This window comes from Brachycentrus maculatus, unplaced genomic scaffold (genome assembly GCF_059751285.1).
Source record: "Brachycentrus maculatus isolate JH-2025_06_01 unplaced genomic scaffold, ASM5975128v1 h1tg000032l, whole genome shotgun sequence".
Lineage (NCBI taxonomy): Eukaryota > Metazoa > Arthropoda > Insecta > Trichoptera > Brachycentridae > Brachycentrus > Brachycentrus maculatus.
This window is the reverse complement of record NW_028280786.1, coordinates 1940657-1960244: the sequence shown is the minus strand read 5'-3', so window position 1 is coordinate 1960244 and position 19588 is coordinate 1940657. Positions and strand designations below refer to the sequence as shown.

The 19588-nt window shown below is 29.9% G+C and overlaps 1 protein-coding gene and 1 non-coding gene across 2 annotated transcripts in view; one reads left to right on the top strand and one right to left on the bottom strand.

Annotated features, from left to right (window-relative positions):
- Positions 1 to 7442: 7442 nt before the first annotated feature.
- TRNAF-GAA (transfer RNA phenylalanine (anticodon GAA)) lies at positions 7443 to 7515 on the bottom strand. Its single transcript has one exon. It is a non-coding gene; the product is annotated as a tRNA-Phe (tRNA).
- A 9803-nt stretch (positions 7516 to 17318) lies between these two features.
- The window catches only part of LOC148312817 (UNC93-like protein), a 96981-nt gene continuing 94711 nt past the window's right edge, over positions 17319 to 19588 (top strand). The window contains exon 1 of the mRNA XM_088273444.1: positions 17319 to 17468. The gene's annotated coding sequence lies outside the window, so the exon portion shown is untranslated. The remainder of the gene's footprint in view (positions 17469 to 19588) is intronic.

The following is a 19588-nucleotide window of genomic DNA, read 5'->3' as shown; positions in this document are numbered from 1 at the left end:
TATATTTATTTGACCCCCCCCCCTGGGAATCAAACCCGGGACCGCCAGAACGGTAGCCGAGCGTGCTGACCATTACACTACGGAGGCGGATAATTTCATAGTCGAGTTTAACTGTTTGTAAAACACTCCTATTTTATTTATATATTTTAACATTAAAAGGGAAAAATATTATTTTCATGTCTTAGAGTAGAGTTTTGAAGAAGTGTATAAATATTTATACGATGGAAAACGTTCTTATATATATTTTTCTTATTCTCTAGTTTGCAGAGTAAATATAATACCTTATATTGCTATATATACACAATTCTTTTCGAGTCCAAGCTAAGAAGATTATTAATAATCCATATAGTGTTGATGGATGAATGACAGCGGAGGCTGGATAATCGAACATTTTCAGAAAATTCTGAAAGGCGATAGATATTTAATGATAAAATATATATTTAACGTTAGTAAAAGAATAATTCATTTATAATACATGAAATATCTAACTATAAATAACCATCACGCCGCTTCATGGCAGGGGTAGGTAGAGAGAATAGAACGCCATATCACTCTGTCCTTGCAAACAATATTTGCCTTATTCATGCATCTCTTACATACATACTGACTTCGGCATATTCAAGTATTTGAAATACTTGATCATGTCAAGTTTTTCACAGTCTTCTTTTGCTCCTATTTCCATTTCATTCTCCTAATAAATTTGTTTTACTGTTCGGTCTTAAATCATTCGTTCTACATGTCCAAACCATCTCGACACACTTTTCTTAATTTCATCTATAATGCTTATCTCAGCCTTTTATTCTCCCCATATTTCACCATTCGAACATCTATCATAAAATATTTTACCGCACATTTATCATACAATATTTTATCACACATATGTAGGAAAAAAATACCAAAAAAAGCTGGTTGAAATCAAAGTTTTAGTTTTATTTAAAATAGTCAATATCTAGCTCACTCGGATTTGTATACCTGAACTCGTATAAGTTAATGTTAGCTATTGTGTACGAGTTCTTTGATTAAATTCAACTAACATTCTAACGTTACTTACAGGTACCTGCACCAATTTTGCATAATAACTACCACGTAGACTTTGCATACGTGGTCTACATCACAATACATGTAATGACAAAATAAACCATCCGTAAAAAAATCTAATATTTTTACTAATTTGGTAAAATCAACGACATCTATATAAATTAAATGTCTATATAAATTAATCTATACAAATTAAAATGTAAATATTATAGGTGTTTGAGACATTGATATGAAACATGTATCTTATATTTATTTATTTATATTTATTTAATTTTCAAAACATATTTAATACATAAGTCATATTTATAATATTCCCGATGAGTAATTTATATAATATTTTTCATTTTAGGACATGGGATTAAGGTTTATAAGGCTGGAACACAAATGAAAAGTTACAAAAAAGATATTTTTAAATAACCATAACTAATACATGGCAAAATATAAAAAACAATAAACAGGTATATTAAATAGGCATAAGAAGCATATTTAAAAGATATGAAGGAGGAAAATATATGACAAGAAGCATATTTAAAATAATTCAATTCAAACCCTTATCCGCACCCCAATGGTGCATAGGGCACTGCATCATATAAAAACAGTGTTATCTTGATCGTTAACACGAAGGAAAGGTGATCAGCCCTCCGCTTCAGGTACCAGTCCAGGGTAATATTGATTAAATATTAGAGTGAAAAAATCACTTATATTTATTTGACCCCCCCTGGGAATCGAACCCGGGACCATTACACTACGGAGGCGGCCATTTAAAATAAACAAATGAGAAAATATGAAAAAATGAGAAAATATAAAAAAACAATAGGTAAAAACAAAATAAAATATCGTAATTTTTATCTGAATGAAGATGGAATCCTGAGCATCCCCGGGCTTACGACCTGGCATTTAGCGGCCTTAAGCGATTACTTTTACATACTTGTTAAACGTTCACCTTTTGCCCATTATTGCATTAATTTTTGAACCTGTATATATGCCTCAATTACCTTAATTGTCTTAATTACCTTCCATATGCTAGTACAACTTATACAAGATTTGGAAATATGGCTGATTATGGCACCAGCAGTTGAGAAATTTGTGGAATATTTATTTGGCTTGCTCCGTTTATTGATATTGACGTAAATTGAATATAGCAATATTTGAAACACTAATAATATTAATTTCGATAAAAATGTACCTATATGTTTTTTTGGTTAAAATATTGTATCAGCTAAATTTAAAAAGAAATTTTGACACAACGTTGCATTGAAATACGCGCGTGTTTTTACATTTTACAGTTTTGTGACGGGTGTTTTTATCTATGACAGGTCAAAACATTTTTTTGACCGCAATGGCAGTGACATTTGTTGAATTAATAGTAGTACACACAAAACTAAATATTGCTCATAGCGAAAGGTCTGATTCTTGACAGCTGCTAAAATACTGTAAAACACAAGCATTATGAAATTAAATTATATGGTCTCTCTTTTCTTTCTTTTTCATTTAACCTGACGGAGTATGGTCGGAGTCGCAGTAATGCATGGCTGGGCTTGTGATTTTCTTTATTATTTTACGAAAATAAAAATTATATATATTATCAACATCTCAAAAAGATAATACTCTTGCAAGTAGGTACATGTCACATATTTTAATATCAAAGGAACCCTTTTTTTCTTTTACAATATTCTCTCCTAAACTCATTAAAACTTTTTCTACCGCGAGTTTTTGTGTTCCGTTCAAATAGTTTTAATAGCACAAGTTAAGAAAAACTATTTTCGAAGGTTGACAACTTCAAATCTTCAGTTCGTGCTGTAAAAATACATTTTGTTTGATGGAAATCCTCTTATGTGTTCATTTTATTCTAATTAAAATGTAACTTTGTTTTAAAATCAAATTATAGTGATTTTAAAATAAAGTTACATTTTAATTATAAAATCTTAAATCACAAAATTATTCCTTCAAATATAAATTATATATCAATTTAGTCTATTTATCAAGTTGAATAAACAGAAAATAATATCGTTTAATGAACAAATTCTAAAAAAACCCACTGTGAAAAGGTATCATTTTAACTTCATTTTACAAGATCTTTTAATTAATTAAATAACTAACCATCATGCTGCTTCACTGAAAGGGTAGGCAGAGAGTATGGAACGCCACACCAATCTGTCTTTGCAAGGAATCTGCCCCTCTTCCATACTTATAGATGTCCTCATACTTGCCTGTCAATTTTTCCCCCATTTACTACTATTTTACTTTATCTCCATTTACTATTTTATTTACATCTAGATCTCCATTAATTTCTTTGAAAAACCATGACTTTATCATAATTTGTCAATATTCACGAACAAATCCTTGTACACGTTATACGAGTATACGTTTGACACCAGCTCTTTAGAGATCTTTTCTTCAATTATTTTTTACATCTCATCAGAGATGAAGAGGAATATGGAAGTCTGGGCATTTACGGGGCTGACGAACGCCATAGGCTGGTTTAAGTGATCACTTTACACACGTGTAACATTCACCAATTCTACCCATTATCGACAACCACACTACTCAAATTCTTGGATGTTCTATAAGTATATACGAACCAATTTAGAAACCTTGTTCTTGAATCACTAGAACTTCACTAGAGACATGTATTGGTGAGATGTAAAGAAGCTTTTTACTAAGCAGAAACTCTTATATTAGTATAAGAGATCCGAATCCTGGCTTATAATCATACACATGAGAAACGCCAGAAAATACCATTTTCATTTTTATTATTAAGCTTATAATTTGACCAGATAATAAATTTACAACATTTTGAGTGGGTCCAAATACTTGTTCACAAAATCTGGATTATCTCCAATTACAGGAGTTATTTTTTTTTTAACATCTCATCAAAAAGGAAGGAGAATATGGAAGTCTTTTCTATTATTGATACAAATAAAAAATAAAATGAAAGATTTAAAAATTATACAAAGTAAATAAAATGTCTTTTGTACATGTCAATTAACAAGAACATAATGAAACACGTAAATAACATATTAAATAAATAAGGAAATGATTTAATATCATGCAAAAGTATAATTAAATAACAATGATTGTAAGTCCCTCCAAAAGCAAAATAGAGGTAAAAATAAAATATGGAACAATGGCATAATAAAGGAATATGGGAATAATCAAGAGTTAACTTCATGAAAATTGTAAAATCTTTATATTCTTAATTTTTCTCTCTTTTTTGTGTGTATATTAGGTTTAAAAGAATGAAAAATGTATTAAAAAAGAACTCCACCGACAAGGTGGCTTGGTGGGTCTTTGCATTTCTTTCAAATATGTTTAAAATTGTGATTTAAATAAAGGTTTACAATTAATGTTATGTCATGTTGATGTTATCAATTAAAACTTACACTTATACCTAAAAAAAATTTAAAAAAACACAAGAATTTAGTCTCTTTTATGGAGAGGAACAGCGTAACTAGTATTAATATACGTTAAAAGTAGAAATGACTGGCAAATGAAATAATTTACAATATTTCATTTTAATGAATAAAAATGAAATTAAACAATAACAATTTCTTGTTATTCAATTATATTGTGTCATGATTATGAAACTGGTAAGATTATATTATTTTTTTGAAGCATCGATACGTTCGGGTGAATGAACACGAAACAAAACCCGTTTTTGAAATATCTTCATGGTTATTATCGAAAAATTAATGTAATTTAATATCCACATACAAGTACATAGCAAACAATTTGTTTTTAATAGCGCAAGCAGGTAATAGAAGCGTAAAACGTTTGGGATATTCTATGGGCAAAATAAAATATAGTCTACCAGGAGACTAGGAGTAAAAAATGTCCTTGTGACATTATTCCGTGCCACGTTTCGTACGTTGTCAGTGGCGTACGTAAGCCCGTACGCCTTTATAAATGATGTTTAAACACATTATTATCCTTAAACCCTGGTATATCATTATTTTAACTACACTATCCCTACAGAATCAGAATATCTTATGGCCCATTATTCTCGTTTACGGGTTTAAATTAAAACCCTTTTACATTAACTGTCGAATATGTACATTGCAATAAGTGAATAATTTTCATCAGCTTAAATTTTTAATTTAAGTTTTATTAAGTAAATACTATTATTTCTAAGTAAAACTCAAATAAAAAAAATAGTTAGATTTTACCACAAAATGACTGCTGAATCAATTAATAATATAATCTTCAATTTTAATGAGTTACATTTTTACAAAATAACATTTTATTTACAATATAATACATGAATAATGCTTCAAAATTGGTTCATATATATACAACATATGAACCAATTTTAGACCTGTAGAACCTGTAGAACATCCAAGAATTTGAGTAGTGTGGTTGTCAAAAATGGGTAGAATTGGTGAATATTACACGTGTGTAAAGTGATCACTTAAACCAGCCTATGTCTATCTTCAGCCCCGTAAATGCCCAGACTTCCATATTCTTCTTCATCTTTGATGAGATGTCAAAAAATAACATTTTACTTAGTTATACTTTTCCGCTTTTAGTTACACTGGGGTAGGCAGAGATAATAGAACGCCACTCCAATCTGTCTTTGCAGACAATCTTCGCCCCTTCCACATTCGTGTATCTTCTCAATTATTCACCCAGAGACTCAAGAAAACTTGGCATTATCAAGTATTTCAAGTAGTTGAAAGTGGTCAGGTCTGGAGTCGGAATAATCGGGATGTATGTTTGAGAAGATGTATGAAATGTGAAATAGGTGAAGACTTATCCGAAAACAGATTGGTATGGCGTTCTATTTTCTGTACCCCCCCCCCTACTGCGTGGAAGCGGCGTTGATGGTGAGTAAGTTCTAAGTACTCAAGTAAGTAAGTACTTTTTTTTCTTAAGTACTCTCTTATGGTGGAGAAAGTCCAAAAGAAGTTTTTGAGGTATCTCTTCATGAGAGAGTACGGCTATTATCCTTGGCTTTACCCGACCCAGTTTCTCCAGGGTGTGCTTGGCTACAATAGTTTAGAGACTAGAAGGAATGTGTATTTGATTACGCATTTTAATCGATTGTTGCGCGGTATGATCGATAATCCTGAAATTATCTGGAGCATTGGTCTGTATGTTCCCGATAGTTAACTGAGACAGCGTCGGCATAGATTGTTTCACATTCCTATACACAGGACCAACCTGCCGATGGTTATGCCTGTAGGAAGAGCTACCGCTATGTTGAATAATATCACATTGGATATTGATCTGTTCCATGTGTCCGAAGGAGGTTTCCAAAGCGGGATTCTTCTACACCTTTAAGTCTTATAGCTTACTTTTAATATATACGCCTTGAATATTGTTTGTTATGTATATATTATTTTTTTTGTTGAATAAATTGAATTGAATCGAATTGAATTGAATTCTATTAATAAATAAAGTGCTTTCGTTTCTATGGCAATCAATATTGTCTTCCTTGATATAGTAAGTATGTTATTAATTAAAACTTATTCATAACGTAATTCGTTAAAGGAATCTTATAGATTACTTTTTCTTATGATAAATATTTTCCTTTGAGGCCTCCTTTTGTCTGCTTCCGTAGTGTAATGGTCAGGGTTCGATTCCCAGGGGGGGATCAAATAAATAAAAGTGATCTTTTTACTCTAATATTTATTCGATATTACCCTGGACTGGTACCTGAAGCGGAGGGCTGATCACCTTTCCTTCATGTGTAAACGATCAAGATAACACTGATTTTATATGACGCAGTGCCCTATGCACCATTGGGGTACGGATAAAGGTTTATTATTATTATTATTACCTTTGAGGAGCTTTTGTTATGCGCCACTGCTTCCGATACACGGCGCAAACAGGATTGTTGCCTCGAGCCAAATGAATTATTGTAATTAATAATCAACAGTATCATAGTATTGTGCCAAAAAAATGTCCATTTAGTTTTATCCACAAAAACAGTTGGCGGTTCTTCGCTATCCACGTTTTTACTTTGCGCGGTTTCGGTTAAGACGATTGTGAATTAATCACGTTGCGTTTCCATACTGCTTGTTTGACTATTTATGAAAAAAAAACGTTTTCTACAAAAACGTTATAAAACTGAAATAAAGTCTTATATTAATTTGTTTACATTGTTTAATTTGAAATAATTTAATTTACTACATGTTTGGACCGTTTTTGTATTAAAACTTGTTCAAATAAGTCAACTGAACTCAATCAACAAATTGTTTATTATGTATACATTACCGTTAGAATATCAGAATGTAATGTTTTATTTGAAATAAAGAGTATATATTTTAAAAAAAAACTAAAGATGATATGTTTAAAATAAAAATAAAAATCATTTATGTCTTTTAATAAATACCGATTCACCTTGAAAAATTATCGCGTTTGAAAAAAATATTTATGACGTATTTTAAAGGAATAAAAAGAAATGCCGAAACCAGGGATCGAACCAGGGACCTTTAGATCTTCAGTCTAACGCTCTCCCAACTGAGCTATTTCGGCTAGCGGACGATGTGCGAAAATACATTGTTAGATAATATAAACAAACTATGAAATATGTTACGTCATAATAACATCTGATATTATTATGTAATACGTATTAGTTAATAAATCGACGATCTCTTCGTTCAGGATGAGTGCCATTTATAAATAATATGCTTATAAATGTATGAAATGTAAATTACACTGAATTCCGACACAAATCAATAATAATAATTTTAAAAAGCCTGGAATATTTTTCTAATTTCTTGTACTTCAGGAAATATTACCACACTTTGTAATAATTGTATGTGCGTGCGCGTGTGCGTGTGCGTGTGCGTGTGCGTGTGCGTGTGCGTGTGCGTGTGCGTGTGCGTGTGCGTGTGCGTGTGCGTGTGCGTGTGCGTGTGCGTGTGCGTGTGCGTGTGCGGGTGCGTGTGCGTGTGCGTGTGCGTGTGCGTGTGCGTGTGCGTGTGCGTGTGCGTGTGCGTGTGCGTGTGCGTGTGCGTGTGAGTGTGCGTGTGCGTGTGCGTGTGCGTGTGCGTGTGCGTGTGCGTGTGCGTGTGCGTGTGCGTGTGCGTGTGTGTGTGTGTGTGTGTATAGCCATTCAGCCTAGCTTCCTTATTCAAGTCCTTAAAAAATGCATTGATTTATTGAAAACTCTTTATTCAACTAAATGGACAATACAATTAACGGCTATTGCCATTAAACGACGTCTTACAATAAACCAAATACTGACTAAACATAATATCTTGACTGTAAATAACCGAAATTCGTTTTTTTATAATATGTATTTAGATTGCTGGTCAGATAACAAATTCAACATTATGTAAAATAAATTATAATGACACTAATTTTAATAAATTTTTGCAATGCAATTTTATGATATGAATAAGAATGGAGGTAAAAAATAAGGATATGTAAAAATTGAGAAGAGAGAGAATATCAAAAAAGATAGGAGTGATATGAAGGACTGGTAAAGTTCTGCGGATATGTAGTAATGTTTTAGACGTTTCTTGAAAGGCATCATAGAAGGTGCACTTTTCACGTAGAGAGGTTATTCATTCCAGAGTCTGGCAGCTTAGACATGAAAAGAATTACCGAAGAACATTGTGGTATAGCGAGGAATAGAAAATATACCCTCTAGAGAAAAGCGAAGCGATATACGTTGATCAAAAAAGTCCATAAATTTTTCAACAAGATGTTTTGGTGCACCGGCGTTGTGGAGAATATTATAAAGTTGTAAGAAAAATTGCAGGTTTATACGCCAACTCAAATGAAGTCATTTTAGTTTCGTGCGAGATGGGACACATGGTATATTTTTTAGCTAAAAAATAAAGCGACTTCTGTATTTCTTTATACAAATGCTCCAGATCCATAACCTTGGTTTTAGCATCAAGATGTCAAATATTATAAAGAAAAACAGATGAGACAGATTTATTATTCGTCTTTTTTATCTTTCTTCTTATCTCATCAAATTGATGCATGTCAAATGTCAAAGTGCGCTTTGCGCTTTAGGTATAATGTTAAATAATTATTTGAATGAAAAAACACTATTTTCTATTTGATCTCCCTGAGATTGAACTCGGGACTTCCATTACAATAGTCAATCGCTTTAACCACTACACTACGAAGGCAGAATTATTTCAACTGGTTGGAATGAAAATTATGTTTTAACATCTCAACATTGATGTAGAAAAATAGGTAAGTCTGGGTAAGTACAGGGCTTGCTACATTTTATCTTGCTGTCTTGCTAGCTATGTGATCACTTTACACAACTGTAACATTCACTATTTTATCCATGTTTGACAATCACACTACCTTAAATTTTGACAGGTTGTAAGCTTGGTATATACCCAGACATCCATATTAATCTTCATCAATGTTGAGATGTAAAAAAAAGTAAAATAAGTATAAGTATGTGGAAAATTCGGACACACTCAAAACGTTGTGCAGGTGTGATCACCTTCTTTTATCTTCATTAACAATCAAGATAACGCTACGGCAAACCTGTGCGGTTCCATAAGCACCACTGAATGCGTATAGGAGCCAGAAAGAGATTAAAATTATGATTAAATTTTGTATTTTCTGCGACGCAATTTTAATGTGAAAAAATCCCTTCAAGGTCTCTTCATATATGCACTTAAACATGTAAGCCTTTGTGTAATAATAAAGATGTATTTTTTATGCTTTTTTAAATGACTCAGCTCTCTGATGACAAATAATCGCGGACATTGAGTGAAGTTAGATTTTATTGAAATAGACATTGAATAAAATGAGATTTTATTTATACTACATATAATAGTTTATAATGCAAAATATGCATATAATCGCTACCTGCATAAGCCGGATAGGGATTTGTCCAGTGATGCATATCGAAAATATGAGGCAATGGTATCAATTTCACACTGTATGAATGAATAAGTACATCGTTAGCTTTAGTTCACTTGGCAATATATTGGGAGATTTTTCCAGAACGATGGCGAAATCGGCTTTTTACGTAACTCAAAATTACAATTAAAATCATAGGATTCAACAGTCATTTTGTGGTGATATTTATGTATCCATTTTTAATTTGAATTTTACATGGCAAATTTCACTTTGTTTATTCTTGCGTGTGTTTCAATGCATTTCATGCAACATCATTATCATTCACTGTATATGAATTTTAAATTTTTTAATGTGCCCATATGATTAACTATTATTCTAATAACATCCAAATGGCACAACTGTGACATTCAGACTAAGATTCATAAACATTGAATGATAATGACGCTGAATGCATCGAAATACGTGTCACAAGACATTTTATAAATAATGATATTTACTAAGTAAAACTTACATTTAAAATGGAGTGTTCCATTCCCTAAAATAAATAAATTTGTTTGAAAAACAATATAACCCAATTTATTTATTTTAATCGCAGAGATCTCTGTTAAATAAAAAGTTTTCTCAGCTTTCGCATATATGTTCCTGAGAACTCACATCGCTCACTCCTTTCAAGAACGTCATAAATCAAAAATCGTAAATTTTTAGTTGTGCATGTTTTCGGAATGCCCAGAAAATGTACTATATCCCAACGAAAGAGGCATATTTTTAACTTAATATTTACCCGATACAGGGCAGAAAGTGTTGTTTTTGCATTTTGAAGAAAAGGTATTAATTAATTATTTTTTTAAATATACTACATATTTTTTGAATGTACAAAAAACCTTCAGGTTTTACCTAAAAATATCTGTTGCATATTAAAAAGTTTAATAGGTGGCTTATAATTTATTTTTAATACATTGTATTATATTTGTAAACTTTAAAAACGTTTTCCTGAAAAATCTACTTTTTTGATTTATGACGTTCTTGAAAGGAGTGAGCGACATGTGAAAGAACGTGTCAATTATAGGATTTATACAAGTTCCAAGATTTGAGTAGTGTGACTGTCAATCATGGGTAAAATTATTAATGTTACACATTTATAAAATAATCACTTAAAACAGCCTAAGACAGGCTATAAGCCCAGTGAATACCCAGACTTCCATATTGTTTTTATCCATTTTGAGATGTCAATATGAATAAAATTGTATTTTGTCATCGAATATTTGTCAAGAAAAAAAGGTGAAATAAATGCAGCATTATTACAAACATATTTTAAAAATAGTTTAAAACGTTTATTTTAAGTTTTATAATTTATCGATTTGTATACATTTTTACAGATTTAATTTATTGAAACAAATGTCTTGTCACGTATTAATTATGAAAGGACTTATAGAAAAGAGAATACAATTAAGGTATTTTTTAAAATATTACACTAGTTGGTATTGATATATATTTTAAATGGAAATTTCATTTTATTTAGCAACAGCGGTAACTTTAGGGTTTTAGACTTTGCGTTACAACGTAAAATTTTAAAGGCAATTGTGAATTTTTGTAAATAACTAATGTAATAAAACCACTAGAGGAAATAAAATAAAAATATTTATTACCATTTCATAGATAATAATGTTTTAGATGTTTCCTGAAAGTAAAAAGGAAAGTGCCACATAAAAATATTCATGCGACAAAAAGATAAGTATAGACCATTAATTTTTTTATCAAGTACCTACAGAAATAATTAAGTACACAGTTTAAATAAAGACCTCAATTTTTATGCAACCGGAATCCATGAAAACAAGACAACTTTCACATTAAAAACTTGACTCATAAATTTAATTTTTTACAATGATATTTGTACTGCTAACAATGCTGTTGAAGAAACCTTGCACTCTTTCCTGCCTTAAAGTATTAATCTTTGCGTTAATCTTACACTGAGGAGGTGTTGAACTCTGCAAACACGACATCGACCAGCGGTCACCGGTTATACCCAAGGTTAATGGAATGGACAATGGGAAAGGTTTAACTGTCATTCGCAGTTTATTTGTGGTTTTACTATACTATTTATTTCAGGTTATTCTATACTTTAACCCGTTCGACATTCAGTCATTTTAACTTTAAATTTACATATTTATTTTTTAAATATATTATTATTAAGAAGATTTGTATTCATATCTTAGCATTGGTTTTTATTGATATCTCAAATGGAAATTAAGAAGTCTGGGTATTTACAAAGCTCACTCGTTGCTATTGTAAGGTATTGGTGAACACTGGATATGATTTATAATATTACCTAATGTATTTATCAACAAATGTTAATATCAAATAACAGAAACACGTTTTTTCATAAAAAAATATTAAACGCTATTTATTTAACACTGAATATTCCTAGATTTTCATGACTAATACATTATCTTAGGCTTTCCAATGAGGGAAAACATTATAAATACGTAAAAATTAAATATGTTTGTACCTACCTCCACATATGAAAAAGGATTGAAAAGTTCCGATAAGTAATAAAAGAGCTGTTTTGGACTGCCGAAAATAGAGACATTTTCTCACAACGCACACTCCTTTCAATAACTTCATATATCAAAAATCGTAAATTTTCAGCTGTGCATATTTTTGGAATGCCTAGAAAATGTACTATATCCCAGCAAAAGCGGCATATTTTTAACTTAATATTTACCCGCTACAAGGCAGAAAGTGTTGGTTTTGCATTTTGAAGAAAAGGTATTGTTTTATGATTTTTTTAATAAACTAATATTTTTCAAACGAAGAAAAAATATTCAGGTTTTGCCTAAAAAGATCTTTTGCACAGTAAGAAGTTCAATAAGTGGCTTGATATTTTTTTGAATACATTTTATTATATTTTTAATGTTTGAAAACGATCTCCTGAAAATTTAGTTTTTTATTTATTTATGACGTTGTTGAAAGGAGTGAGCGACAAGTTATAGCCAACTTAAGAGGGACCCGAAAAAGCAAATAATAACGGTGTGCTGTGTACATAATTATAAAAAAAATATATAAAACGTAGGTATTTAAATTGTATTAATTAAATGTGTACACTACTCCTACACATTTAGTTTACATTATTTAATTACCTGCACATTCGATTATATAAATTTCATGAATGGATAGAAAATTTAAAAGAAATACTATAATGGCCATTCCGGGTTAGAGGGTAAATATAAAGACTCATTTATGTTGATTTACGCGTTTATTGTAATATTAAAACAGAATGTTTCATTACTGTTTAAGCACTTAGTTGAACGACCATTATTATGCCGGCTATAAGCCGGACAGAGCAATTAGTAAAAACCGATTAGATATGAACATTGTATGTTTTTACTTGTTTTCAACAAGTTTTATATAAAATACAAATATCCACCGCCAGTTGTCATACGCTTCGCATTTTACGCTTCATGGATTACATTTTTATAATACATGTATTCTAAAAAATCATTAAAAGATATTTATTAGGAAGAAATAAATGTTTTGAAGAGACTGATAGAACAATAAATTATACGTTAAATTATACGAATGCGTGTAACTGTGTATTAGTCGAGCGCATCCATTCTGCTATGTAAATAAAACCTATAAGGAACAGAATTGAAAATATTTCATTAATTGATTATGCAATTTTATAAAGAGTTTCAATTTGATATGAAACATGTTTGTTTATTATGGAAGTCTAGGTACCCCAAGGCTTATGACCTGGCATTTGAGTGGCTTAAGCGATCACTTTATGCACTTGTGTAACGTTCACCATTCTGCACATTATTATACATTCATATTGCGCTTACTCTTAAAACTTGCTCACTACCGCATACCAATGATGCCTAGAGTTCCACATATATGTTTCATATCAAGTTTAGACACTTACAAAAATACATTCTCTCGAAGCGTGAATAATCCAGTATCCGATAAAATAAAATATATTAATTGTTTAATATCTATCCGTTTGAATTTAAGTTTTACTCTCTTATTATATTTTAACATCTCATCAAAGATGAAAAAGAATATGGAAGTCTGGGCATTTACGGGGCTGACGACCGTCATAGGCTGGTTTAAGTGATCGCTTTACACACGTGTAACATTCACCAATTCTACCCATTGACAACCAAACTACTCAAATTCTTGGAAGTTCTATATATGTGAACCAATTTAGAAACCTTATTCTTGAATCACTAGAACTTCACTAGTGACATCTATTGGTGAGATGTAAAGAAGCTTTTTACTAAGCAGAAACTATTATATTAGTATGTGAGGTTCGAATCCTGGATTATAATCACACACATGAGAAACGCCAGAAAATACCATTTTCATTTTTATTATAAGAGTTTCCGCTTAATAAAAAGTTTCTTTACATCTCACCAATAGATGTCTCTAGTGAAGTTCTAGTGATTCAAGAACAAGGTTTCTAAATTGGTTCATATATAAAGAACTTCCAAGAATTTGAGTAGTGTGGTTGTCAATAATGGGTAGAATTGGTTAATATTACACGTGTGTAAAGTGATCACTTAAACCAGCCTATGACGGTCGTCAGCCCCGTAAATGCCCAGACTTCCATATTCTTCTTCATCTTTGATGAGATGTTAAAAATAATATGAAAATAACTACTGTAATTGGAGATAATATAGATTTTGTGAACAAGTATTTGGACACACTCAAAATGTTGTAAGTTTTACTCCGTAAATACCACTATTTATGTAAATAAAGGTATTTTACAAACAAAACTTTAAAAAAAATCAGTTGGTGTTGTCAATTGATAACAAAACTTTAAACGAAAATGAATGATGGAAAACAATTAAATATTTTAATTACTTTTCTAATCATACTTGTCATAGAAAAATATATATGGATATGGTTTTGGCTAGTTATAGGAGTTTCAATTCTTCATTTGATTCTGGGGATAGGGATGAAAAATACTGGGATAGAACTCGATGTCAACGACAACTTTTGACCTTTACTAAATCGACCTCATCTCTTGACCTTTCTAACCTCTTGATTTATTCATGTGAAGTAACACGAAATAGCACGAAGATTGAAATTAAAATATGAAACACTTGTGTAAGACTACTTTTATGTTAATAAATGCAAACAACTAATTTTGTTTTATTTTCATTGGTTAGTGAGAAAAATTTTAGTAGTGTTACATTAATGAACCAAAAATTAATTTATTCAAACTCTTGATTGATTTTTTCGATTGAAGGGCCGATGGAAATATAGGCGAAGGTTCGTGGTAAAACTTGCATCCAGTTGACATTTTATTTCGATGGATCACACTGTCATTTTTTGTTTACGATGAAGCGCGTATTAATTAAAATAATATCGAAACTTACATCGTATATGGTTTTTGGTGTTTATAATGTCTCGCAGAATAATTTTAATGAGAATTAATCTAAGATTCTTGTTTTAAAAAAAATGTATTTTGAATTCATTATTGTTATACCATCATAGATGAAGATGAATAACAAAGTCTAAGTATAAAAAGGGCTTACAATGTGTCGTTGGCTGGTTTAATCACTGAAATTGTATTCAATTGTTTTTAAAACCTATTTAACATATTGTCGCTATATTTATTGCTACTTGGGCTTTAGCTAAACAACTCATGTAATTTTCAAATTTCCTAGATAATGTGTACACCAACGGTAACCCGATTGAATCGTTAATACAAAGGTAATATTTATTTGTTTAAAAGAGAAATATTTATGTTTTTATTATTTACACAAATATTTCAGTTTCATACTATTTCTGTGAACCTAGGTAAAAATAAGTATAAAATTGTGGTAGAGTGGTTTCGAACCGAGAAACTCTGACTTAATAGTCCGCGACACTAACCACGGGACCACAACCCAACACAATTTATAATAAATTTTATCATGTACCACATAAACAAAAAACAAAAAGCACACATCCTATAGATAAATTTGCTTTCAAATACAATAGATCCTAATATGTAAATAATGGCCGCAAAATTATAATTACATTACCCAATTTCTAAGTTCTAAAATTTGGTTTTCAAATTTGTGGTTTCAATCAAATTAATACACTTGATGAAGCTAAAGCAACGAGCAGACAGAAAGTTTAATCCATGAACTGTGATATACTGCTATTAGAATTTAATTAAATATTCATAACTTAACCATACATGTTTGAGTAAAATTCCTATACGAAACAAAAGTAAATGAACTGTATGCTGATTCAATTAAAATCGGTTTATATTTACTCAAAATTTAATCTAACAGGAAATAATACATATCATCCATCAATACATTTAATACAAATTTAATTTAAAAATATTTAAATTGAATTTAAAATCAAATTAATTATTTTATATGAAATTACGTTTTATAAAATGTACCCTTCTTTCCATTTAGCATAGCAATTTGTGTGTGAATATGTATTTTTTCTTCGAATCTTATTAATAACTTTTTTCAAATGAACTTACATTGAACAAAAATTTCATTAATTAATTAATTCAAATTAGTATTGTTATTTTTTTTTATCTTACAGAAAATAATAAAATTTATCCAATCGTGTGTAAATAAGTATACTTTTGTGAGAATATTTTTTTCATCGTACCATATTTTCCATCATTCCTTTTTTAATGAACATGCAACGAATTAAAATCACAGTAACATCGTTAGAGATCATTTGATATTAAGGTCTCTGCATACTAATAATATTGGAAAGGATTGATAACAAGATATACATGTGTGAATGTAGTTGCCTTAAAAATACGGCGAAATAATTTAGTAGTTCACGAAACTCATACAAGTCTCATCCAAGTGTTTAATTTTTTTGTTTAATTTTGATGTTTACCCTATCTTGTTAAGTAGGTATCGCGAAATAGGTGCATACTCTGAATTTTTTAAAATTAAAATAATATTTTTGTTTTACTTTACCGTTGTATTTTTTCCTTTCTTATTGGGTAGGTGTTACAGGGAAGGTACATTTAAAGATGACAAAAAAAATTTAACTTAAAACTGTATCTGGGGGAGAGAGTTTTTTTGATATTTTTTTTACTTTTAAAAATTTTATATCATAATCGATGTTATAAGTAATATGCTTTCTTGAATAAAAATAAATGTTTTCACCAGTTAACATGATTTATCGAAACATCGATAAATTTACATAAATCGTGTTTTCAACATGTTTTGATATAAATCATGTTTTGTATCGGCCGTACATGTACGGCCATACTTTGGTCAGGTTGAGATTTAAGGGTATTTTACCGCATAAAAAAGTATAAGTCTCTTTGACCGCAAAAGGTTTAGCATTCGAAGGGCAATAATCATAGTTAGTATTGTTTCTCCACGATATTAATTTCAATAACAGCCTTGCAGCGCGTAGTCCAAGTAGGTACTAGCAGTTAATATTAAATTCTAAATCCTTGGCGACCAGTCACCCACCGTTTACATTTGATTATTAAGCCTAAAGTATCCTTATAAAATGTCGTAGTCCGATTTCATCTCAAGGATAGGATGGTTGTGTGCTAACACAAGTGCGCTATCAGTTGGTAATAAATTATTAAGTGGGGTTTAAGTGTAATCTGGATAAGTGTTTTCGGTGAAACTAATTCAATAGTGCCCTGTTCAAATTAACCGGTATGTTGAATTATTAAGCTCATTTTGTGTTATTAGTATTGCATGGAAAATATAATACACTCCAGATATATTTTATTTATTGTTTCGGCATTCATTTTGCTGTAGGACATGATGAAATTGTAAAAGAAGAATACTTGTTTTTACCACTTAATTGTGTTTATTTTATTAAAACGACTATATTTAGAAGCTATGCTTCCATCTTCAGTCTTGTTTTTATTTAGACCTGTAGATGGAAGCATAGCTTCCGAAAATAGTCGTTATATTAAAATAAATACAATTCAAGTGGTGAAAATCAATCATATTTTTTGTACAACTCTAGATATGTTTTTGAAAAATGTTTGGAGACAACTTTATATCCTAAACTTTCGGAATGTTATTAAGACCGTTTTTATTACATTAAAAGAGACGTTCTTAATACTGTTTTTGTTTAAAGCGCTGTTAGATAAGACAAATCAGGACCTGTCAAAAATTGTTAATAAAATGGACATTAGTCATGAAGAATTCTCCTCTGCATAGGGTATGTATATATATATATATATATATATATATATATATATATATATATATATATATATATATATATATATATATATATATATATATATATATATATATATATTTATAAATATATATATATATATATATATTTTAAAAATATATAAAAAATATTCAATAACGAAAATAATATACTTATTTCCCAATTTTTGTTTATGTTTTAGTATTTGGCCCATCATTGTTATGGCAATGTTTAATTTATTGAAAAAATAAAACAGAAAGCAAACATTACTAATACATACCTTTATTTCACAGTGCTTGTGAAGTAATGAATATAATTTAAAATCAATGTAACGACAATGCAATCGAAAACGTTGAAAATGATCAATGATAGCAGCTGTCAAGAACTACGGTCTTTGGTTTGGGAAGATGTATGAATAAGGGGAAGAGGCGAAGATTGTGACGTTCTATTCTCTCTAAAAACAATAAAACCATTTTTCTGTAGTCTTTCCAAATATAATCTAACGAATACACCAGATTCATTCATTATTATTCATAAAATTATTGTAACGTTATAACTGAAAGTGAAAAAACAATGGTAATTTTGACTGGGAATCGAACCCAATGTATGGTAAGTATTATTAAACGTGCTCACCGTTGTACTTTGGAGACAAACAAACTATTGTACATAAATCCGTCAGAAAATGTTTGCTTATTATCTCAATTAATTAACATTAAATTTGATTATAATATTTATACATACATTTGTTTTTTATTTTTATTTTAATAATTATTTGACATTGACGCTGCCAAATATTTGTCATTGTTTTATTACACTTTTTTATATAGGCAAGTGCTTGTATTATGTTAAGCTTTTTTATTTCATTATTAGCATTTTCGATCAACTAGATTATATCAGAATATTGGATCGTCCATATTAGATGACGTAATGAAATATCAAAGTCAAGGCGTTTTGATCTAGAGATTATTTATTAGACATAGGTATCAGGCATATATATTTTTTATTATATTAATCGTGCAATAATCACACATATGCAAATTTGGATCAAAGGTTCGTTTAAGGAATCAAATTTCATCTCTTCTCTAATGCAAATACGATAAAAGTACATACATATTTATCTGGTACTTAACAAATTTATGATTTTAACGTTTTTCTTTAAGATGTAAAATTGTGATTACTTTTTGAGTTATTATTCCGTTGGATACAGTTTTAATACAAAACGCTATGGTCATTTTTCCTGGGCTTTTCGTAAGAGTATTTTTTTAAAGATGGAATGTAATCATTTAACATAAATTAATAAAAAAGGCAATTAATTGTTTAATTCAATTCAAAAATTATAAAAAAAGCAATTAAATACAAAGGTTTGCAGAATAATATCGTTTAAATATTCCCGAGTATTCAGGAATACTAATTATTTACTACGAAAAAATACACTCCACCAGCACATTTTTATTAATTGTATCACAAAATGAATTAAAAAGCATATTATAACTTACGTAGGTGTAAAATTAAATAATTTTACTACAATTTCTTTAAAAAAATAGAGGTCATTTTCATCCATTTCTCATATAAGCATAACTTCAACAAGTTTCTTTGAGATGTT